We start from the raw sequence: 26,121 nt of genomic DNA on the forward strand, positions 1-26,121 counted from the left end.
TGATGCCCACTCACTTGCTGTGAAGCTCCTGGACAACTGGCTGACAGGATGAAGACCATTACATTAATCTCTCGTTCAGCTCAGTCAAAAATACAGTAGCTCATATACAGTAGTGTGGAAAATGGCTTATGGCTATTTGGCTTACAAATACTGGTTAAATGAGCTGTATTAGTGCCTGCCAAGAAACAGACAAAAATATGTGGTAGAATAAAAATGTGACTGAATCCTCTCAACAAGTACGTATTATGTGCTGCCCATCATCATCGTCGGGACCATGATTGTTGGAGTTCTCTGAAGTTATTGCTCAGTTTACTCTGTGTTTGCACTTTTAGACTGGCATGTAAAAACGTACCATTTTTGCTCCACTTAATTCAGGAAAGTCATGGAAAGTTCTTCATATAAAACTTTGGATTTCTCTTTTCCTTGTATTTAACAGTTGATCGATTGACCTATAACCCTTCAGTGCAGGCAAAACAGATGTAGACTTCCAGTGAATCCCAACACTGAGCAAACAATATCTTTTTCTCTCTGTGTTATATATTAGGCACGTAGGGACAGCTCCATAAAGATTAAATTGTGGGCTAGAAAAAGTATATTTACAACAAGCACCAACCGCACAGTGAAACCTGCAGACAGCGTGTATAAAGTGCATGCGGCTGTGAGGCGAGCAGGACTAATGAAGTGAGCTGTAGGGTATGAAAGGCAGAGGCTGGCTGGCTGGGTGAGTGAGAGTCCAGACAGCGAGAGTTGCAGAGTTCAGAAAACCCTGTCTCTGCTCTTTTTTTTTTCTGCAGCTTTCGCTCCAACAAACTGACACCACAACCTCCATGCATTTTTCATGACCCGTGTTGGCTGACGAGCTCTCTCTGCCTCTCTCGCTCCCTTTGCCTCTCACCTTCGCGGACACACAAACAGAATCTCGCACGCCCCACCACACATTCTTTCACTCTCAACTAAGCTATCTCCCGAAGCCCTCAAAAACCATCAGTCTCACCAATTCGCTCCCTAATGCAGAATGGCGTTTCATTCTGAGGAGACAGTGAGGGCAGAAAAGACACTCAAGTGGATGAAAGAAAGGAGAAAATTAGGTTGAATGAATCTAAAAAGAAGCTACTCAAAGCATGACAGCCTGCCTTTAGCTTATCGATAATAGCTGCTACGCTACAATTTTACCAGAAAGTTACATTGTACATGGATTGGGATTACAGGATTAGAGATACTTTTTAGTAAAACCTTATTGAAAACATATTATTTTGACCTACATATCTTTGCGATTAAGTAGTACCTCATCTTATTTACTTACTATAACATATTGAAAGGAAAAAATACAAAATATTGCAATGAAATTCAAACAAAGAGAACCCTCTAATTTTGTGGTTTGTAATCATTAAAGAAGAATAAGGAATCATGCTTAACTATTGGGCAGTGATACTGCGTATTGCTGCGCGCAGGTAATCTGTCGATTAACGTGGATAAAGTGACTATACGACCCTTCTTCTGGCTCGTTATGGCAGCTGGTTGTGGCAACACATGGAGGACAAACTGAGTCTGTTCAATTAATCTTTTAACGTTCAGCAGCATATTAAGGCCTAATTCAGTCCCGGGATAATTAGTTTGTTATGAGAACATTGTTTACCATTCGCTTCTCAATGCACTGTTGCACTCACATTACCACGGATATTATTGTCTACTTTTTAAGGATCAGTTTCCTGTTGAGCCTGTTAAATTTGTCTACATTGTTATTAGTTTTCTTCCTTTTCAGTGGTCGTTGGCGTAACACATATTTTACAGTCAGCAATTCTTTGAAGTTGCTTCTCAGAGGGGAGTATAATTTGGAATTGTTGACTTGTGAAAAGTCTTTTTACTTTGTTTTTTGGAAAGAACAATTGGAGGAAACAATTGAAGCAATCTGTATTCACTAGCTTTTAACTATCCACTGTTGAAGTAGTGAACCAACTGCATATAAAACAACAGTTTCTACTGTAAAAAGATACAATACTGAACCGTGTGGACTGTATATGCTGTTGAATAGATCGGGTGACCCTGAATCCTCCCTTAGTTGTGCTACTGGTGGCTTTCTATGCATGTTCCTTCTTCAGTCTACTTCTTTCATTCCCTGTGTATTTATACACCATTAGTTATTGCTAATCTCTTCCACAGCATGTTCTTTGTCCTGTCATCCTCCACTCCAGCAGTCAGAATCAGAAAACTTTATTAATCCTTAAGGAAATGTATGTATTAGTATTGCAAAGATCACTTCCTGTTATAAGGGAGTTTTTCCTTCACACTGTCACTAAGTCCTTGCTCATTTGATTGTTGGGGGTTTCTATCAATTATTGTAGGGTCTTTACCTTCCAATATAAAGGGCCTTGAGGTGACTGTTGTTGTGATTTGGCTCAATATATATAAAACTGAACTGAATTGAACTATAATAGTGGCATGGATGTTATAATTACTATTATTTCAATAAGTAGAGATCATTAGAAAGAACTGAACATGATTTATTGATATACAGAATTCAGTTAAGCTATGGTCCGTCACAGCAGATTGGTTTCCCAGCAGTGACAGGGATTTGGGCAGGAACCCGCTGGAGTCTAGACGCTGGGGTTGTGGATGAAGATGAAGGCTTGGGTGGAGCCTGAGTGACATGGGAAAGGTGGCGATGGGGAGGACATGGGTTGCACAAAGGGAAAACGACAGATGAGCAGTGAGATTTAAGGTTTGTGGAGTGGAGGATGACTGGCCTGAAGAAGGTGGGCAGGAAGATAATTGGGCTAGTGCTGTGATGTCACCAGTGAGCTGGACAGTGTGGGAAAGTAGAAGTGATGTAAGGCATAGATTACCCACCAAACACCTGTGAAGCAAACAGATGTGTGACTGCAGATCTGTCTTAGTGAACTTATACATAAGCTTCATTTCTTACAGATGTAGCCACTTGTTTAGGTATGAGCTCCTCAATTTGTTGTGGCTGCTCCATCTCCTGCTTGGAGCTACCAGTTTCTGTTTCACCTTCACTCGACATTCCGGTATTTGCATTTCTGCCTGCACCCATGTGGCGCTTTGCAAGATTGTAAACTGTCATCCAGATAATGAAGAAATATTGCCGTAAACAGTGGATTTTGCACCACCATGAAAAAAACTAGTAGCGCATAATATGAAATCATAGGCATTTTTATTTCATAATCCAATGTATTTCACAGTCCTATAACTGGCCATAACCTGAGCCTCCATGCAACATCAAGTCAACTCAAGTTTGACTGAAAAAGAAAAAGTTACACCACAAAATTTCACAGTAGTCTGCTGTTTATTTGTTTTTTTAATATAGTTTTTTTCTCCTCAGAGGCGTCACATTCACCATTTTCAGCTATATTCATAAAAGATGGCACATTACTTCATATTTCATACATTTGTTGCAGTGAAATAAGTGAGCACAAAGTCTCATGAAAGAGTAAAACTTTTTAATACAGCTAAATAGCAGTTAACTTTCTAAATGCACACTTATAATGTCTCTGCTTCCCACTGCAGATTCAGATTCAGATACAAACCAAAAAAACCTCGAAAACTTTGTAAAGCCTTGTGCAAACTTCAGATGCCAAGCTTTTTTACTGACCTTAAAGGACACAAATTTCCTGAGGAAAAAGAGTCTAGACATGTGTCTAGTAAACATAAATGGCAGGTTTTGTTCAACTTAACAGGCCAAAAGTTCCAAACAATCAATTGATAAGATTAGCTGTCTATAGATTTTTGTTTTTATTAACAAATAAATAAAGTTAAAGCTTCAGGGAGACTGCATTTAACTGCCAGTGCAACTAAAAATGATGCCAAGTAGATAGTAGTAGATAGTGGCTGCATTGCCTCTTTTAGTTTTAACTCTCATTATAGCACATTTAAAGGAAACCAGGATGGTTTAATGTAATGTGCTATTTGAGACTCCAGCTCCAGCTCCAGTAATAATATATTAGGTGTTTGAGGCTAAGGGTTCATAGTAAGGAGAGTAAAAGAGAGGATGTCGTTCTAGGAGGGGTAGAAATCCTGCTGTTTTTTTTTTTTAACCTAAACTACTATTCTCCTGTTTCCACTAACAAGATCCTCTTTACTTAAACAATGCTATATCTACACATGGATGTTTTTTTAAAATGAGAATTTTTCCACTTTAGTTTTGAAAAAAAAAATAAAAAATGGTGTCAAGTGCCAAGCTACATGCTTTTGAATGCAGGGATAGCATAGCATGGCAGGCTGCATACTAATCCTAACCTACAGAAATCTTGTCCAATCAGAAGACTCCAATAATAGTACACATATTTAATGCACGAAAGGAATTGTTGTTTTCCTTGTCAACATATAACCACAGTAATTAAATTTCTGAAAATTTTCATTCAAAATTTCAATTTTCATTGATCTGTGTCGTGAATGAAAAGGAAAAATGAACAGAAAAATCTACACTTAACAAAATAGCAATGTACTAGGAAGGGCCAAAAATGATAGCTTCCACATCTTTAACAAGGCTTGGCTGTCTTCCCACACTTGTATATCGGCAGTCCACACCTTCCAATCAATCAGAATCCATTGTTTCCATTGCTTTATTAAAAAAAATAATTAGCTTTGTCCATGTCAGTCCTCATAACATCAATTTGAATATTCACTCTGCAGTATTTCATTTATATTCCACTAATAAAGCGGATGTGAGTCAGAGTAACAGTAGCACTAATTCAACTTCTTGCCTTTGCTTTCTTAATACCTGTTTAGACTGCCCATCCCAAATAACAGAAAAGAAGTGGGGCTACTCACTAATAACGTTCTCCTTTTCTGAACTGAGACGTGGTACAGGAAAAGCCCACACACTCACAGCAATTTTTTAGAGGATAGAAGAACGGAGTTTAGGAAGATGAGCCTTTTTTATTTTTTTACTTATGTCAGCCTGGGGAAATATGAGACATAAGTTAGCTTTCAATTGAAAGCTAAGCTTGCCTAATTAAAACATGTAGTTTAATTAAACTCCAAATAAATCTCATTTTAAAGGAGGTTGTGAAATAAATCTTACAGCTACATGTGTTTAAGGGGCCAGGGCCCACCCATGTCGGGTCCATGCTGAGCGCCCAGGAGAAGCATTTTCTCAGGTTTAATTTTCAATTAATTAAAATCTAAACATTTAAGTGAACCAGTGAATTAAATGTATTTTCCTTCCTAAACAAGTAGAAGGCAACATTTATTGAGTTGACAGGTTTTCAGAAAATTCTGATCAGTTTCCAAAAAAGGCCACTTCACAGTGACGAAAACCAGTTAAATATGAGCAGTATGTTACAGTTCAAAGGTTGTTCAGGAGAGGATAAAGAAACTTTGGTCATGGATGTCATATCTGGTGACAAGAGCACAATATTTTACTTAGTTTGAGTCTGGGCCTGCGTGGCTTTTTACTTTAGGGGGGAACCTAGGCTACGTCCACACTAGCCCGGATAGATTTGAAAATGGTGTTTTTGTCTGAAAACGCTCCGTGTCCACACTATCGTTTTCAGTCGTTTTCACAGAGTTGTGCGTCCACATTGAAACGGCCAAAAACGCTTATGTTCCAGTAAGACGATTCGACCTGCTTCATTTCTGTCTGCCGTTTATTGACTTTCCGGCTCTTTGAAACGTCGCAGCAAAAGGTTTTTTAAATGGACTAACAATGAGGTGGAGTTGTTGCTGCAAGTAACACAAAAGTACAAAGTTGCAAAACTGAGTGAGAATTGAAGAATTTGAAGAAAAGCTATCTAGAGCATATACAGACTGATATTAATCTTTAATAGGGCTGTCAAAATTGAGAGCAAACAAAACAACTGCTGTATAATGCCCTGCGCTATCTTAGGCTACGTCCACACGTACACAGGTATTTTTGAAAACGAAGATTTTCCGTTTTCGTTTATAAAAAAAATCCCATCCACACATAAAAGCCAAAAACGAAGGAAAACGCTGCGAGGAACATGCCAAAGCAGCAGGTGGCGCTATATCCCTATCCGTGTAGAAATGTTGGCCAATCAGAAGTCAATAAGCCTGGGTGGGAAATAGTAAACAAAGATGGCGAAGAAGCAGAACTGAGTCGTATGTGTGGAGGGACAGTAACTGTGTGTGTATATGTAAGCATTTAAACACTGCAGAGAGTAAAATTAACAGTAACAGTATTGTAGAAATTCATTTCACCGAAACAATAACGTGGCGCACAGTGTGACGTCAAAAAATGCGCACACCTTTGACACTGCAGTTTCTCTGTTTACCTCGTCCACACGTAAACGCAAAAACTGAGTTTTCGAAAATATCCACCCTGGCAGGAGTTTTTAAAAATCTCAGTTTTCAGTGACCGAAAACGCTGTTTACGTGTAGACGAAAGGCGCAAACGCATAGAAAAATCTGCGTTTTCAAAAATACCCGGGTACGTGTGGACGTAGCCTTAGTTTAACTGGTCACTTGACTGCATCACATGACTAAAATGTGTCATCGTTTTCAAAAAAGTCTCAGTTTGCGCTGTCCACACTTCAACGCGAAAGCACCGTTTTCAAATGTATGCGTTTTCGAGAGCGTTTTCAAAACGCTGCGTTTTCCTTCAGCGAAAACGGCGTCTCAGTGTGCACGAGAGGCCAAAACGGAGAGAAAATTATGCGTTTTCAAACAAATACTCATTAGTGTGGATGTAGCCCTAATCAGTCGGGAGAATTCCGACAGATCACCTGCAATTAATGGATGTGGTTTTTCCTGCATTTTTATTTAGATGTTGACATGTTTTTTTCCTGGCTGTGTTGGTGAGTGTGGGGATGAAGTCCCTAATATATTTTCTCTTGGAAGTAGAAAACCAAGAGAAAAGACTCCAGAGCTTAAAATTTGTACCTGTTTTATTTTTTCCTTGAGAGCATACGTGGTTTCTTTTGAGATAAGTTAATGAATTTACAGCACAGTGCACTGCTCTATCTCTGCTGATATAAGTCAGTGTAGCTCACCCAGCAGTCTTTTTCTTTCTCTCTCTTTTCTATCTCTGACAGTAATGCTTCAAATCTAAATCGCAGTGTTGAAGTGAATAGTGAATAGATAACCTATATTACAAAAATAATGATAGGTTGGATATTGATTTCTTAATTTGCGATAAATAGAAGCTGTAGCATTAAAAATATTACAAACTTTTGTAATTACAAGACCCTGACCAAATTACTCTGCCTGTCCAAAATCAGAATCTGGAATTGTTGTCTGGGTACAAGTGAACAATCCATATTATAAAGACAAACATGCATTGCCAAGTTTTTGAAGAAGTAGGCACTTAAGTCTGAAACTTAAAATTTGATTCTATTAACCATAATGAGCATCACACGATGATTTGCTTTTATTTACATACTAACTAGTTTAGTCAGTGTAGAAGCCACAGCCACTTGGATGACCTCTGCTTCTCAGCTGAAGGAGGAATCCAAAAAGTATTTAAACTGCAACAGTTTCAATTCAGAGAGTTAAGGTGTTGATTCACTTAAAGTAATGAATTCACGGTTTTACAAGCAGGTTAGGGTTAGGATGACATCATTTACTAAAAGTGACTTAGAGGAGAGAGACCTAATGTTTAGTAGTGCACATTTAACTGTTTCACTCTTTGGTGCAGTTGAGGTTGTTGCATTATTCTTTCGCTGTGACAGAGACTCTATGGGGATGGAGTTTTGGAGGGATGGCAGGAGGAGGGAAACTGCAGAGAGCCCTCCAAGTCTTCATAGTCATGGGTTGTTTTTAGTAAATCTGGCCAGAAATGAAAGCTGCTCCATCCAAAGTGGAATGGATGCCATCTCTCCTAACAAGACTATGTGCTTAAAAGGACTGGGTCATTTACATATTACCTCTACAGTCGCTGCTTGGCCATGTATACCCATGCCATGACGCTCCTTGCGCATGGACTTGTTCTGATATTAACTCCAACGGTGGCATCCTATGACAATACCACACTTGAATTCAGTAAGCGCTTTAGAACAACCCATTCTTTCTCAAAACATGGCTACGGGCTTGATTTGATCCACCTGTGGCAAAACACACAACTTGAAATTGATAATACCTGAAACGACAGATGCTAAGAAAAGCTTTCAAAGGAAAAAAAACAGAAACAGTGTATTTCATCTATAAGTTTATTCTTTCCACAGCAAGTTTTAAAAAGGAGAATACAAAGTGGATTTAGGATGAAATGACAAAAACTGTGTGTGGATGCCACATCCACCCAAAGGTGGCTCTGAGGAACTTACCTGCTGGTGAAAAAGATGAAAAAAGAGGCAAAAATATATTAAAGGTTCTCTGTTTCTTACAGTATCTATAAAGACTGCAGTCTTATTAAAGTCTAGAAATTGGCTGTAGTCGTGGGCATCTGTGCTTACAAACCACAGAATGAGATAAAATGCCTTGAAGCACTAAGTGTCCCGGCATCAAGCTGAGCTTAAGATCTGGTGCAAAGTGAACACCAGGTCCACTCAAACTGCAACAGAATGTCTCTGGGGATGTCGAGGTTAATGTTTTTGATGGTATTACAACTTTTTTATAGCCAATGATAAATTTGAAGCCCTGTCTTTAAATGTCTTTGAATTTTAAGTTCTGTTCTTTTTTTTATGACATTTGCATATATTTTAACTTCATATTTTGTGCAAGTTACTCCCTAAATAGTTATTATAAACCATTTATTTACTGCACAAGTAGTAGGGGTTGTCAACTTCCCTTGAAGCTCTTATTTTTGATAACTAGATGAAAATCAATTGGAAAATGTCTTTTATCGTGCACGATTTTGCATCACATTATAGTGGAGGTAACTGTGACACATGCAGTGGAATAAAATGAGGGTGTGGTTGAGAAGCAGCCTGCAGTTTCCAACTTCTCAAACTTCAGTGATAATGAGGCACGTGGAATGGAAGCTCGCTTTGTTTCCAAAGAATGTGGGACAGTGTGTAAAATATAAATTAAGACAAAGATTCAAACACGAAGACAACATATCAAATTTTAAAACTGACTTTTTAAACGTGTACTCATTTGTGCATAAAACACCAGATGAAACATCTAACAATTAATTAGGCCAATTAGTAACATGATTGAGTATAAAAAGACCGTCACAGTGAGGCTGAGTCATTCAGAAGTAACAATGGGAAGGGGGTCACTGTTCTGTGAAAAGACTGCACGGCCTTTCAATAATTGAGAGACTTAATCATTTGCGGTGCATAATATGTATGACTAAAAGATTCAAAGAATCTGGTAAAGTATGCAGAGGCCAAAACCTCATATTGAATGCCTGCGGTTTTTGGGTTCTTCCACAACCAAATAAGAAAAAATAGCTGAACAAGATAAAGAAATTTAGGGTGGAATAAGGTAAAAAGAAAAACTGTTCTGCAACAAAATGTTAAAAATACTTTTTGGAAACCTGGACTCTGCATCCTCTGGGCTACAAAGGAGCTTTTTAGCATTATTGCACATGGCACGGGTACCTAAAAGCTATCAGAGTTGGGCTTACACACAGGTAAACATGTATAATACAGGGAGTGCAGAATTATTAGGCAAGTTGTATTTTTGAGGAATAATGTTATTATTGAACAACAACCATGTTCTCAATGAACCCAAAAAACTCATTAATATCAAAGCTGAATGTTTTTGGAAGTAGTTTTTAGTTTGTTTTTAGTTTTAGCTATTTTAGGGGGATATCTGTGTGTGCAGGTGACTATTACTGTGCATAATTATTAGGCAACTTAACAAAAAACAAATATATACCCATTCCAATTATTTATTTTTACCAGTGAAACCAATATAACATCTCCACATTCACAAATATACATTTCTGACATTCAAAAACAAAACAAAAACAAATCAGCGACCAATATAGCCACCTTTCTTTGCAAGGACACTCAAAAGCCTGCCATCCATGGATTCTGTCAGTGTTTTGATCTGTTCACCATCAACATTGCGTGCAGCAGCAACCACAGCCTCCCAGACACTGTTCAGAGAGGTGTACTGTTTTCCCTCCTTGTAAATCTCACATTTGATGATGGACCACAGGTTCTCAATGGGGTTCAGATCAGGTGAACAAGGAGGCCATGTCATTAGTTTTTCTTCTTTTATACCCTTTCTTGCCAGCCACGCTGTGGAGTACTTGGACGCGTGTGATGGAGCATTGTCCTGCATGAAAATCATGTTTTTCTTGAAGGATGCAGACTTCTTCCTGTACCACTGCTTGAAGAAGGTGTCTTCCAGAAACTGGCAGTAGGACTGGGAGTTGAGCTTGACTCCATCCTCAACCCGAAAAGGCCCCACAAGCTCATCTTTGATGATACCAGCCCAAACCAGTACTCCACCTCCACCTTGCTGGCGTCTGAGTCGGACTGGAGCTCTCTGCCCTTTACCAATCCAGCCACGGGCCCATCCATCTGGCCCATCAAGACTCACTCTCATTTCATCAGTCCATAAAACCTTAGAAAAATCAGTCTTGAGATATTTCTTGGCCCAGTCTTGACGTTTCAGCTTGTGTGTCTTGTTCAGTGGTGGTCGTCTTTCAGCCTTTCTTACCTTGGCCATGTCTCTGAGTATTGCACACCTTGTGCTTTTGGGCACTCCAGTGATGTTGCAGCTCTGAAATATGGCCAAACTGGTGGCAAGTGGCATCTTGGCAGCTGCACGCTTGACTTTTCTCAGTTCATGGGCAGTTATTTTGCGCCTTGGTTTTTCCACACGCTTCTTGCGACCCTGTTGACTATTTTGAATGAAACGCTTGATTGTTCGATGATCACGCTTCAGAAGCTTTGCAATTTTGAGACTGCTGCATCCCTCTGCAAGATATCTCACTATTTTTGACTTTTCTGAGCCTGTCAAGTCCTTCTTTTGACCCATTTTGCCAAAGGAAAGGACGTTGCCTAATAATTATGCACACCTGATATAGGGTGTTGATGTCATTAGACCACACCCCTTCTCATTACAGAGATGCACATCACCTAATATGCTTAATTGGTAGTAGGCTTTCGAGCCTATACAGCTTGGAGTAAGACAACATGCATGAAGAGGATGATGTGGACAAAATACTCATTTGCCTAATAATTCTGCACTCCCTGTAGATAGTGCTTCACAGAAACATCCACTACCAACCAGACTACTTCTTTTTAAAGTTCTGTTCATGCACAGAATTTCCTCAGCAATTCTCAAACTCAAGAAGTACTAATAAAACACACTGCTCAACATGATCCTGTCTGTATTGAATGTCTAATAAATCCACAATAAAATAGTTTGGAATACATCAGCTTTATTTTAATTTCAATTATTATGGGCTGTAAGTGATTTGCAAACCAGTGCATAGTTTCAATAACCTTTTATATGGCAACCTAACAGTTTTGGAAGTAGAGTTGTATAATTTACATTTAAAAAAAAATTGTATTAGATTTTGTTTGCTACTTGTTTTACAGGGTCCCCTGGAACACTGGCTTCTTTCCTTTGAATGGTTGTCTGCTTTAGCTTTGTGATGGACTGGTAACAAGTCCAAGAACAAGCATTGCCAGGCCAACACAGAGCAGGAAGCCTCCTTGAATTGGATGGATGGAATAATTAGTTATTTGTTTCTAAGAAGTCTGTGAAGGTTCTCAGTCATCCAGGTCATCGTAGTCAAAGGAGCTTGCAAAGAAAAGCGTCTGGACTTCTTTAAGTTACTTGAAGACGTTTCACCTCTCATCCGAGAAGCTTCTTCAGTTCTAAGGTCAATTGGTGGAGAGTCCCAGATATAAACCTAGTGGGAGTATCCCCCCACAGAGGGACAAAAGGACCCCCTGATGATCCTCTAATTGTCTGAGCCAAGGTGTGAAACTGGGTATGGGTCCCAATCAGCCAGAGTTTCGGGTGTGTTCATTGTGAAACCTGGCCCCACCTTATCATGCGAATTCCTGAGGTCAGATGGCCCAGGATGTGAGTGGGCGTTAAGGCGTCTGGGAAGGGATCTCAAAACTGGATTATAGATGGCAGAGAGTTGGTGTCGTAAACCCCCGCCTCTGTTCAAAGATGGTCGCTCACAGTGGACATAGATGGCTTCTTTCACTCCTCTTTCAAACCATCTGTCCTCTCTGTCCAAAATGTGAACATTGGCATCCTCGAAAGAGTGTCCTTTATCCTTAAGATGCAGATGGACTGCTGAGTCTTGTCCTGTGGAGGTGGCTCTTCTGTGTTGTGCCATGCGCTTGTGAAGTGGCTGTTTGGTCTCTCCAATGTAGAGGTCTGGGCATTCCTCGCTGCACTGTACAGCATACACCACATTGTTAAGTCTATTTTGAAATAAGTAGGGTGGCATATCTTTTTCTTTTTATTGTTTAATATTTATATTTGCTACTTTTGAATATAGAGTCGACCTAGTGGCAACCTCCAGAGCTAAAAAATGAAGTGCCAGTTCCCCTTCAAAAGGAAGTCCCTCACCATAGTCCAGTGTTTCCCAACCACTGTGCAGTGGCACATAGGTGTGCCTTGAGAAATGATCAGGTGTGCCGATTATCTGGTTCCACCTGATTAGTATGTCTAAGCAATCTGTGTAAGTAATGGGCAGAACAATTACATTCTCTTCCTCTAGAGGGCAGTACAACTACCTGCTCTAATTAAATGGGTTGCCAACTGCCAGTAAAACAGAAGAAAACGAAGAAGAAAATACATAATAGTCATGCTGTGAGAGGATGCAGCGGGTAATAGTAATAGATAAATATTTGAAAAGAAAAAGTAGTCAGTCTGACCTGGGTTCTGGAGAGAATTTCGATCCAGATGAAGGCCCTAGCATGAGTAGTGGTCAGAAGAAAGCAAAGAAGGTATACTGGGGACAAACCGAGCCAATTCCGGTATATCTGGTGCACGGGGAAAAATTATCAATATGTTTTTTGTGACATTTTTATTTGGTGGTGTGCCGTGTGATTTTTCTGATGTGAAATAAGTGCCGTGACTCCAAAAGTTTGGGAAACACTGCCATAGTCTGTCATGTTAAACTGCTCAACGTCACAGCACTAAAAAGCACATTTACAGACTGGTACAAAAAACAGTTTTGGCTTCTATGTGTAGTTTCCCCCTCCGTCACAAATATACGTCATTCAGAGTCATGACCACTTTTTATTGGTGTCTGCGAGGCCTCACCTCTATTAAATAGCATCAGTTGAACTGGACTTCCCCATGGTGTTTTTGTTATTGATGCCTTTTGGGGGATTTTTAATGGAAATGTCTGACAAATAATATGGCATACTTTGTATTATTTTGGTGTGTGGACTACTATTAGTCTGCTGATTAGCACTAATTAACTGATATCTACATGTGTGAAGTTCATCTGAACAGTTTATGAATGCAGCTCGCTAACCAAGCTAGCGAGTGCTAACAAAACATGGTAATCACTTGCGCCTTAAAACCAGCATTTTTAACACCAAGGGTTAAAAATTTGGATTTGAAAACCATTTGATAGTGTCATGGTGGCTGCATCCATATTTGATACTTTCTGTAAATGTGTGACCTGGTGTATGTTGTTGTTATCTTGAATCTCCTCACGTATGTAGATGATATAATGATATTCTCTCCATGTAGTGCTAGTCTTCACTTGTCTTTGAGACATGCAGTCTGTTTCACATTGTACCAACACATATCATGCAAATAGGTTTCTTAGAAGTGATCTTGGAGAAACCCTTTTTTTCCCAATTTTTTCTTCTGTCTGGTACTGCTCTTAAGGTGTATAATGAGATTAAATATTTAGGACATTACATAAGCAGTGCTCTTTCAGATGGTAAGGACATCTATAGCGCAACCAAATATGTTGGCTCGTAAATTTAGCTGGTGTGCTGCGATTGTGAAATACTCCTTTTAATGCTTTTTATAACCTCCTGTTTACGGCCCATCTGTGGCTTTGCTACAAAGAAAGGCATCTTGCACAGACTCTCCATGGCTTATGACAGTATGAGGCTGTTCCTGAAAACCCCTGTAATCTGCAATGCAAGCCAGATGTTTCCTTATGACTGTGTACCCACCTGCTCTGCTGTAAACATATATATATATATAGATATATATGTTGAGTTATCTTATTCTGCTAATGACTCTTCTGTATTGTACTGCTTTTTGTGTGTCTGTAAATCCATAATTACTCATTTATTATTTTATCTTTTTTCCTTTATATTCTATTGTTATTTATTATTGTGCATTTTTACATAAATTCCAGTACAAACTTTGTCCGTATTAAGTTAAATCAACTAATTAAATGCTGATCCAGTCACCTCTAGAAAGTTTTACTTTTGTTGTGTTTTTATAAGCTTGGAAGCTTGCAGTCCCCAGTGATATAACTCATGTACCTCGCTGCCATGTTTCACCTGCTTAGCCCCTCTTTACTCTGTGCTTCTGTTCTCTCTTTTTGTGTTTTCTTCCCTTCTGTGTCAAAGAATATAAACTGCATCCGTAACTGCAGGGGACCTGACACACCTGGAACCCGTGCACGGCACTCTTCAAAAACGCATTTCCAAACAAACATCACCTCAGCCTTTTCTTTATTTCAGCTTAGCTGTGGCATCCGATATGTACCACAAATAAAACCACGCAGACACACATCCGCACGCACACCTTGAACCACCACTTCTAAACCTCAATCTGCTTCACCTCATTCAGCGCACGTCCTTTTCCTCCTCCCCTGTCCTTCCTGCACTCCCACCCGCACGCCGCCCCTTCTCTCCCTGCTCTCGACTGATCAGGGGTCAGGCTGCAGTGTCTCCATTAGTCACGTCTCATTTCTTGCTGGCCCCACCGACTCTGATCTGGGGTCAGGGACTGCCCAGCAGCCATTTCCCCTCCCTACCGGCGCCCGGGTGTTCTGGCTGACCCTACCTCTTATCTCTGTTAAGTCAGACACTCGCTGGCGGTGGTCCTCTCATCGCCTATCAGGCTCACTACTCTTCCTCCTGCTGCCTGCACACACAAGTGAGTGTACTGACAGTGTGCACGCATGGATACACACTCACACAGGTGCACATGCATGCATGGAAAAAAAGCACACAAGTCTCGCTTCAACTTAGCAGGAGAAGCTGGTAATTCTTGGCAGTACAGAAAGTGCACATTAACAGAGGCAGTGTATGGTAAGTTCCTGAAAGCTTTTCAATTTGCTGATAAACACAGGTGCCTGTATTCTGATTTGTATGTAAAAGCTCATTAAAATCCCCACAACTACAACATTTGGTAATAACTAATTGACAAGGAAGAGTTCATTAATATTAATAAGCTGTGAAGTTTGACTGTGTAACAGACATGAGGTCGTCTTGACAAAGCTAAGGCCTAGTTATGGCTTGCAAACATGCTCACAGTGACAGTATTAATATGATGTTGTTAAACTGATCATCCTTACACTGACATTGTAATTGAGTTGCAAATTAGCCCAAAAAACACTAAAAAAATAGGAAACACTGATGAGAATATCATCAATTCTGCAAATATACAATAACACCACAATATAACGTGGGAAGTCACATTAGAATTTGAATTTTGATGGTGGCTCACCGTGGGTGAAGTACTAAAAAGAGTGAGGACCTGAGAACAGTAAGAGTTTTGTGAGAGAAAAGGCAACGACCTTCAACAGCTTTCAGATGCAGAATGGATGTTATTTTGCATTTTCTGTTAATCTGACTGTCCTTCACATTTACACCTCAGACACCAACTTTTAACGCATTTGTTCTAACCCTAAACACACTGCATGTCTCTGACTGAACAAGGAAAAAAAAATCATAATTAAAAATCTACAGATAAAGTAATTAAACTACAAGAAAAACTGCAATAGATTCAAAATGTCATTACCATTGCCTAATTGTGACATCTACTGTTTTCAGAAGCAGTTTTATAAAGAGATTTCAACTTATTACTGCCTACCAATGGTGTAAGGGCCCCACCAGGAAATGTGATTGAAACAAACAGTATTATTTGCTATGTAAACCTGTATGCACATTACTTCTGAGGAATTTCAGACTAAAGTCAACATGGTCAAATGTGTATAATTTGACAGTAAGAGTATTCATAAAGGCAAGTATAGTTTGCGTTATCTGAAAAAATAGTCTTACCTTGTTAACAGTCATTGTAAAAATGTCCAGCCTCTGGAGTTTCAAATACTGAAAGCATTTTATGCCAAATTTTGCACAGTAATTTTCCTGTAATGTTATCTGCTTCACTATATACATAAAACCAACCATAGTAATAACAGCATCGGAGCATCATGACTGTAAAGAGACAACATTTTGTCTGCTCTTCCCTTGCAGTTATTCTTATTCCTTAATTTTTACCGACCTAGTTGACCAGCCGGTCCCTAATATGTATATATATTTTTTTCACACATCAAATTTTAATATAATAATAACATTAAGATCTTCAGCAAAAATTCTAATCTTTGTCTTCGATGGAGGCAGTCATCAAATCAGCCTAACCTGAAAAGTTAGGTATATGATAAATGATTATCATTGGTCATACTGTGATCTGGAAAGTGTGGGTAATATCTAGTCTCCATGAAAAACTTCTTACGCTCAGTATTCTCTCTAGGTCTTATCAGCTCACCAGGCTTGTCAGTCTTTTTGTCCCAACATCTCACATTTCCCATGATGACAGCTGGAACCATTTACGGCTTTTTAGTTTGAAACCCCCTTCGTCTCCTCTGTAGCTCCTGCAGGAGCACAGGCCTGTGAACAGTAGAGAAGCCAGAGTAGTCAGCCTGTGAGGATTCGCCATAGCAGAGAATGTAATGCGAAGGAAAAACCACAAGACATGACATGGAATTTGGATTAAAAAGACAAAAGTAGCCATTTCACCACAGGATGGGACCACAAAAAGCAAGTTAGCTTTAGCTTTGTTGAGAAAACAGATTAAAGTTAATGCTAGTTACCACTAAATGTAATCTGTTTATGGATCGAATTGATGCAGAAATTGAATTCAGCTGGGTTCAGAAAATAGTTTTTGCAAATGCATATTTGTACACCAAAACTGGGCAGACATGTCATTAGCTACTCATTTCTGAACTGTGGTAATTGGTGTATTCACTAAATTAAAAAGAATGATATTTGGCTGTCAGTGCATGCAGTTAACACTAAAACAGAGGGTGGCATGAGGCAGAAGGTTCCCACAGACATGATTAATTAATCAGGAGGAAATTACACAGACATGAAAACCACTGATAAATGAAGTGAATAACACTGATCTTGTTCTTAGAATGCAATGTTCTGGTGGTACTTATGTTACATTGTTACATAGACCTCACTGCAAAATGTACAATATAAAATGTTCAAATAATCAATAATTAGTCTGCTTTTTATTTAAAATAATTTATTTAAAATTGGATCTTTAAAGGTATTGTCTGGTGCTAGCTTCTACACACAGACATTTACACATGGTCAGCCATGACCAGAGGCACTGTTTTCCTTCTATTCAGTCACCTTGTTCTTGTCAAAGCAAATCACTTAAAAATGCGATTTTTGTCATCCAAATTTTTTTTTTAAAATGTCACTGTGACGTCATGAAATGTGTTATCGGGCATAACTCAAGAATTTATTAGCTAATTAATAAACAATTTCAAATGGCTAAACAGGAAAGGAAAAGATCAACTTCACCGTGACATTATAACATTCTTCAATATTTAAACTTAACATCAAATCATCTCCAGTAACAGAAATCGCCCTCAGACATCGGTGCATTGGTGGTTCTTGGTGTCTGGGGATGGGTGTTCAGGTACGCACCGGCTCACTCCTGGTGGCTGTTTGTTGGGGCCTGGAGCCTGGGCTCGCTCGGGACCCTTGGGGGGGTGGGGTGCCCCCATCCTCTGGGCCTGGGGCTCGGTCAGTCTGGCACAGCTGGCTGCTGGCGGAGCTCACGGGCACGTCACTGCAACCCCCCCTGGCTTCTGCTCCGCGGCTGCTGAGTGACCCCTCATCTGGGGCTCTCCTCAGCTCTTTCCGGAAGAGTGGCACAGTTGCCCCTCTGTTGGTCTTCCTTGGTCTCTTGTGCTCTGAGGGTCTCTGGATGTCTGGAGCCTGGAAATGTATTAAACCAGTACGGCGATGGAAATTCAGCCAGTTTGCTGCTCTACGTGTGGGTTATGAATAAGACGAGCCACTTTTTCTTTTGTTATTATTTTCAACAAGTTGTTAACATGCAGCAGACTAAATAATCAAAAGCAATTAATACATTAGTTTTTCAGTAATAAAAAATATTGTTTGTCATATGGTCTTCTTTGACAGTGTGCAATATGGAAGGTGTATCAAAAAGAACAATCTGAATTTAAAGTGTTAATTACATTCACCAGCACTTGTATGTAAAATTTTATATTCACCTATGTATTTCCATTACTTTGAAAAAATTGCATTTTTGTGTGGTTTTGGTAGCTGGTTAGATGTAGAAAGACATATTTGTTATTTTTAAGAAGTGAAAGATTTTAGTTTATTACTTAACAAAACAAAATCTTGTAAACTAATATCCTTGCTCCTATATCCTTTGTTCTTCTCCAGACTAAATCTCTCAGCTGGATTTCCACTGAGTCTCCAGGGTCACTGTTAGCTACACTGTCTTATAAGCAGCTCGATACTCCCCAGCGTGTGGCTGCTGGGTATTATGAGTGCCTGTGCATGTGTGAACTTGCTATCCTCAACTTCCTCTTTTCCTCCATCCACCCCTCTTACTTGTCCTCCCGGCCCTGAACTGGCTGACCTGCCGAAGAGGAACCAAAGTTGTAGCAGTCTTAGTTTTGTTGCTGCAAATAAACCCACCTACACATTCCAATCACAATCTGTCAGCCAGAGAAATTGAATGTATCTCTTACTGCAAGCATGTTTGTCATTTTACCCATTTACATTATGTTGCTGCTGCACCTGTTGGCTGACACGGTGATGCGTAGACAAATTTGCACTTGAATGACACCCGGCTAAATTGCTCACCTTGATTGGCAATTTGAAAGCCTATCAGCAAATCTTGGCTTCCTATGACATGCATTTCTGAATATTTTTGATGCCATGTAATGCCTCCTCATCACACTTTGTCTTTCTTTAAACGATTTGTTGTCTATGCAGCTCATTTGTTCTGCCTTAATTACAATAAAATGTTATCAACCGCCGCTTCAAATAGCAATTCCAGCATGACCGAGGTGTTTTCTACAGTTGGTTAATTTTCTGTAAGTTTTTATCCTTCCTTGAAAGTTGTGCTGGACTAGGTTTTTTATGCAGTCTTGCTCAGGTGCTTGCCGAGTGTGCCCTATGGGGCAAAACAAAGCTAAATCTATAACCGCATCTGAAGCAAACGCAGCATGCTTTAAGTTTCCTGATTTCAATCGATATCCCAACCTTGGTTCATTTTAATCATTCATAGTCTAATCTTGAATGTAATGGTGGCTTCAGGGCATGATAAGCTGTGCACCTTGTCTATAAATGATGGCATGGCATCAGCCATAGGCTGCTGAATGACAGGGAATCAATACGGAGGGCCTCTTTTCAAATGCAAAAAGGATATTTACCTGTATCACTTTAAATTAATGAGAATGTAAGCACTTGAAATTTAATTCCAAAGATATCTCGTCCGTCTGCTATAATTAAGTCTGTGCTATTGACCGCTCGCATCAGCCGGCTGTCATGTTCTCCTTCTATTCCCTTTTCAATTTCCCCCCCCTGCTCCTTCATTCAGTCTGCATCAGTCTGCAGCCCCTCCACACTGTACAGACTGTGCAGGAGTGAGGTTACACAGGGGCCCTGTGCTGTGTAGATCAGTACATGTGAGCCACAGACAGCCAGTGTGAAACTGTAACCTTGAAATAATCCTGTAACTATTCCCTCATCAGCTATCCTCTGCTGTAATGTATAGTGCATGTGGAGGAAAAATATGAAAGACTTCCTATGCATTATGGAACAAAGATGGCTTCTATTGTGAATTCGGAACAGTAGACTTGGAGTGTGGGTGCACGTGTGTGTGTGCACCCAATGTCTCCTGTCAGGATATATGCTATGTTTTTGTCTGAGACCAGAAAATGGGCCAACAAAAACACTTTTCAGACCAGTATGTCATCAGCAATACTCACCAGCTCCTCTCAGTAATTAGTCTCTGGATGGGTTCACACTACCCAGAGAAGAGAAATAGAGTGAACTTGAAGGAAAGTAGGGTAACATAATAATAGCCATAACATGCTTGACATTATAGTCAAATCTGTCAGATTTCTTGCAACTGTCTAGATGTGCCAGTACAAATCCTGCTATTTCACTTGTTGTACAAGCCCAGTAAAAATAACCTGTAACATTTACAACATTGTTCTCAACAAAAGGTTGGTACACTTTTACTAATGATTTAATACAAATAGCTTAAATCAAACTGAAAGGCTTTAATCCTTGTACTGTGACTGATTATCATCACATCACCGTAGTAAAGCAGCAATTTTCTATAAATTTGTTTTCAGCATCATCATCTGTGGATTCCACATCTTATAGGGTTCCTTGGCATTTCACACTGGAAATGTTGTAGCTAGTGTTGCTTCAGTTCAATTTAATTTAAGTTTAATTTTATTTATACAAAGACACAACAGCAGCCACCTCAAGGCACACTATGTATTGTAAGATAGAGACCCTACAATAATAGAGTGAAAACCCCAAACAATCAAACAACCCCCTGTGAGCAAGTGCTTGCTGACAGTGGGAAGGTAAAACTCCCTCTGACAGAACCAGGCTCAGGGAGTGTAACCACACCTGTTTTTCCTGTGTTCTCTTTGTTCTTCTAACCCAGATGTAACCTGATTCCAGAATTTGGCACTGACTGATTTAGCATAAATCAGTACTCTGCAATACCAGCATTATTCGGTACTGAGCTTAAAAAGTGCTGAGTTCAGTATCCAACAATCTAAGAGCTGAATTTGTGATTCCCATACATCGTACATGTACATAACCTCACTGCATAACCGCCTGGTGTACACCTTTCTTTTACAACATTTATAAACCTGGGTTCTAACTTTTATTTTTTTTCTCATTCAGCTGTAAACATACACATTCAAATGAATTCAGTCACTTCCATGCCCACCCTGTTCCAACAAGACTGCACATCAGTACATAAAGCGAGGTCCGTAATGAAATGGATGAATTTGGTGTGGAAGAACTTGACTGGCCTGCACAGAGTCCTGACCTCAACCCGATAAAACACCTCTGGGATCAAATAAAGTCCAGACTGTGAGTCAGGCTCTCATCCAACATCAGTGTCTGACATCACAAATGTGCTTATAGAAAAATGGTCAAAAATCCCATACCCACATAGCAACATTGGTATGGCCCGGATCTGGCCTACACAATGTGCTTATGCATGGCCCACATACCACAAAGAATGATGGCCCTTTGGTGGCCCCGATCTGGTTTTCCGGAGGTGGCCCACACATGGGGCAGCACAAGGCCAGTTGCAGACACACTGGTGGTCCTGTGCTGGCCCATGTGTGGATTACCTCTGGCAAACCTGATCTGGCCCAGAACAGTTTCAGCTCCCCAGATGTCAGCCTAATGTGTACTTTAATCAAGCCATGTAATAACAACATGTGCTGGAACATGATAGTGCAAAAGTAACATGACGAAACTCTGTTCAGACAGTGAATGGACAGATTATTAAATAGTGCTTTTTTACTCTCCTGGATCACTCAAAGTGCTCTATACAACATTCACCCAATCACACACTTTTTCTAAACTGAGTGCTTCCTAACTACATTCATACACATTCAGACTCTTGACATGCATTAAACTTGACGTGATCGAACCACTAACCTTCCGATCAGTAGATGACCTGCTCTACCTCCTGAGCTACAGCCAGCCAGTGATAAACATGAATAAACCCTCACTAGGTTTTGGATAAAGTGTACACTCACATACCTGTCAAACCTGCATTTGAAACGTTGGCAACCATAGCAGAATAGTAGTGCAACATGGCATTTGGGTCTTCTAACTAAAATAGGAAAATAGGAACATAAATATTGCCAGATCTGGCCCACATCTGGTTGACATACACCATGCCATGACACCAGTCAGTCAGAAGTGCCAGCTTGATGCCGGATCTGGGGACGACCTGTTTTCTATGAGCCCGGGCTACATAAACCAAACCACAATCGGGCCAGATGTGGCATGCCATCACATAAACAGTGCCATCTACACCAGGCCTGCCCCACATCTGGATGACATACCACTTACCATGCCAGAAGTCAGCCAGCAGCGCTGGCTTGACACCAGATCCGGGCCAGACCTGTCTGCTATGTGGGTAAGTGCTTCTAAACCTTTTGGAAAGCCTTCCCAGAAGAGCTGAAATCACACTAAACCCTGTGGATTCAGAATGGGACATCCCTCAAGCTCACGTGTGTGAAAGCATACTTTTGGCAACATAGTGTATGTAATGTGGTTATCCAATGATGTTGAGTAAAGGTTTGATGAAAAAAAGTCTATCAAAACCAAGATTGTCATATGGAAACACTGGAGATAAACAATGAAGAGGTGAACATAGAGGCAACTAAGGTGAGAGAATCGAAACATGAATGTAATGAATGAGTAATAAATATATAAGATGCTGCGTTGTTGTGTGTATCGGTTATTTTGCATGAAGCTTAGCTGTGAGGGTACCAACTTTGTACTTCAAGCCACCGCCATGTTTGTCATGCTGTGAGGTAATGACCAGGTGTCAACCGAATAGCAGATGCCATCAGAGATGGAATGTCTATAGAATTAAATATTTCAATTTTAAGAACTGATGTTGTGAAGAGAAAGGGTAACACTTCTTAACCCTCTATGGTGTGACTTTTAGTGTTTTGGAGGAAAAATATTTCACCCTACATTTTGGGAGCTTATCAGTCAACAAATTTGTCCTCCAAGAAATTGCTTTGCTGCCTCCGGAAAACAATGTGCTGTAAGACCAAAATGTCACAGTTTTCTACAGATGCTCAAGTAATAGATTTAGAAGAAAACAAGAAGTTTGTATATATATTTTTTTATTTTAGCAATTATCAAGTCAGTTTTCATATAAGCATTTAATTCAACAAGCAAATAACTGTGTGTTTTTCCTGTATGTGCATGGAAACACAGAAACACATACATTGCTAATTAGTCTGTTTGGGGCTTCATGAAACAGAGGCAAACATGACATTTCTGTCTTTTGACTTTTTAGGAATGTTATTGCATCCTGCTACTTTACAGCTTTTTTCCACAGTTTCCTGACACCAACACATACATGGACAAACATCATCATTTCCACACACACACTATTGCTTAGCCATACAGATCACACACGTTTGATCATCAAACTTTTCCTAAAACTTGTCCCTGGCCCTAAAATCCAATTTTTCCTCTAATAAGATGTTCTTGTGCCCATTTCTTATAAGTGAGTACAATTTCATGTTAGTGCTTGCTACTTAAATATTGCTGAGTGTGCCCTATGAGCCCTATAACACTACTGCTTCCATTGCTACCACTGTTAATAGTATTACTAAGTCATGGGCGACTGTGGTTCAGGGGGTTGGGAAGCTCATCTGTAACCGGAAGGTTGCCGATTCGATCCCCCAGCTCTTTCCGTCCTGGTCGTTGTGCAAGACACTTGGGCAAGACACTTTACCCTACTGCCTACTGGTGATGGCCAGAGGGGCCGATGGCACGCTATGGCAGCCTCGCTTCTGTCAGTCTGCCCCAGGGCAGCTGTGGCTACAACTGTGGTTTGCCTGCACCAGTGTGTGAATGAATAGTGGAATTGTAAAGTGCTTTGGGTGCCTAGAAAAGCGCTATATAAATGCAATCCATTATTATAAATAATTAATTAATAAATGTGTTATTTGTATTGGCCTTTGGTTATTATGTAGAGTTTTCTAAAACACCACAAGCAGTAAATTGCTCAGAATTACAATTAGAGAAAAGAATGAAAATTTAATTTCCATGCAAAAAATAAAAAATGCTGAATGGAATGGATCTTTAATCTTTTAATGTAAGTATAATTGTAAATCCCATATTAAATTTATCTTATCTTTCATTAAAATGACATGTCTTTCCTGAAAGAATCACTTACAGTGTGATTTCTTGGCACTATCCCAGAATCTGGATTTTTGTGTTTATTTATTTTTCTTTCTCACAGCTGATAAACCTCCCATCATCCTCTACCTGTAAACAACAGACACTGGATTGCAAAGCAGTCACAATTTGGCAGTAACTATCCTGAAAAGTGGATCGTGTGTATACTATTAGATTGAATGCATCGATAACTAAGATACAATGATGGGAGAATTTGCTAGTTTTGGGCTTAAATATGCCAACTTACGACTGACACTCATCTCACTATTATCACAGTGCTATTGCATATATCATAAGACACTGAGCTGCTCTGACATAAAATATTTTTTGAAATCATACAAAGTATGAACATGCGAACACGTGTTACAATATTACTATTGATTTGTAAGCATTATTCATTTAATTTTGTGTTAAAATGAAAACATATTTAATAAAGTTTAGTTAACTATCAATTTACCATTATCCAAAAATATACAACCAAAGATGCAGACAGGGTACAAATGAAGAAAATTCTAAAGAAACACTAAGGACTCCACTGTTTATAGTTAACCTTGAGAATAAAACACAAAGTTAAGTGAAAGATAGTCCAAAAAACAAACTCTTGTAGACAAAACAGTGAGGAGGAACACAGAAGAAGAAACGACACAAAGGAAGAGAAAACTAGGAATTATAAAAGAGACCCTAGAATATTACGCAAACAGCCTGACAGTATTAAAAAAGCAAGGGGCCTTTCACAACTTTCCCACAAAGGTGAAAGCAACCATTATCACAAGTATTGCACAAGTATGCATGCTCATTGGAATTCAGTTTTGCCAAAATCACAAAAACCTTTGAACTAGAAACAATTCCTAATGAAAAGGAACAGCAGTGGGTGCTAAGCCTACTTATGTACTTATTTCTCTCGTGATGGCTAATTGTGTTCTGCATTTCATCATTCACCTCACTGTGATGTGTCTTACATGCACCCAAAGGACCAATAAGTCAGACAGCATAATCTAAAAACCAATCCATCAATGTGCTTTCAAGAAAAAGAATTCTTTCTTCAAAACAATAAGAAGTCTTTCAGCCAATTATCAGTTGTTAAAATGAAAGAAGTCTGAGAATAAAAACAGTCAACATCAACTGACTAACATGACAAGATAGAGCTCGAGGCTGCTGTACTCGTTCATTATCAGCTCCGTTAAGAAACACTGACAAAAAAGAACTGAGACAGAGAGATGAAGGACAATATCAAGAACATCACAAGTTCAGAGATTCAATTCAGCACCTCCTGATATTAGGGTGCAAATGGATGAGAGCGTGCTCTACTTAGCCTGATCCTACCATCAAAGAGATTTGTCTGAAAATGAATATACCTTAATGTGGTTTATTAAATTATGACTGCATCCTGCTTGGATTCGACAGTCGCCGTTACACGGGGAACGTGGAATTTGTATAGGTCAAATTGTAAATTAAGCAAATACATTCTTACAGCTATAATGATATAATTTTTATTTCCCTTGTAGCACATAAAAGGGAGAAATTAGATGCGTTGTGAAGACATCTAGGACATTGCCAAGTACCTATTTTCACTTCCCGACATAAGACGTTGAGCAATTACAGAGACCGTTTATGACTTTAAAAAAAAATTCTGCTCTGGTTGGCACTTCCATAATCACATCAAGTCAAGGCTGATCTGTATTCACCCTTCACAGCAGCGCTCATTCCAGGCAGACTGAAATGATGGCATGCAGCTATTGTAAAGGCCAGGGCTACAGAAACTTCAGCAATCAAACTGTCAACTCTCCCATTTCTGTCTTGGTATATGTAATAGTGGCACGTTTGATTTTTACCTTTGATATTCAGGATGCACATAAGGTTAGACTATGCATACCTCTGTACCATCAGTAAACACCATGTACATATCATGCCTTTCTTTTTGTCCAGGGAATAACTTACAGATTTTCAAAGAGAAACTTCTGTTTGCTGACAACACCGGTTTACCCTGAACTCTCCCTGTTCAATGAGTTGATGATTAGCTACTTATTAAACTGCAGATGTAGCAGCCATCCTAGAGGTGCATGTAGCACAATGGAGGATAAACAGGTCACAGAGTTAATTAGAC

This window comes from Perissodus microlepis, chromosome 20, assembly GCF_051167445.1.
Source record: "Perissodus microlepis isolate ML-2025 ecotype Zambia chromosome 20, ASM5116744v1, whole genome shotgun sequence".
NCBI classification, from domain to species: Eukaryota; Metazoa; Chordata; class Actinopteri; order Cichliformes; family Cichlidae; genus Perissodus; species Perissodus microlepis.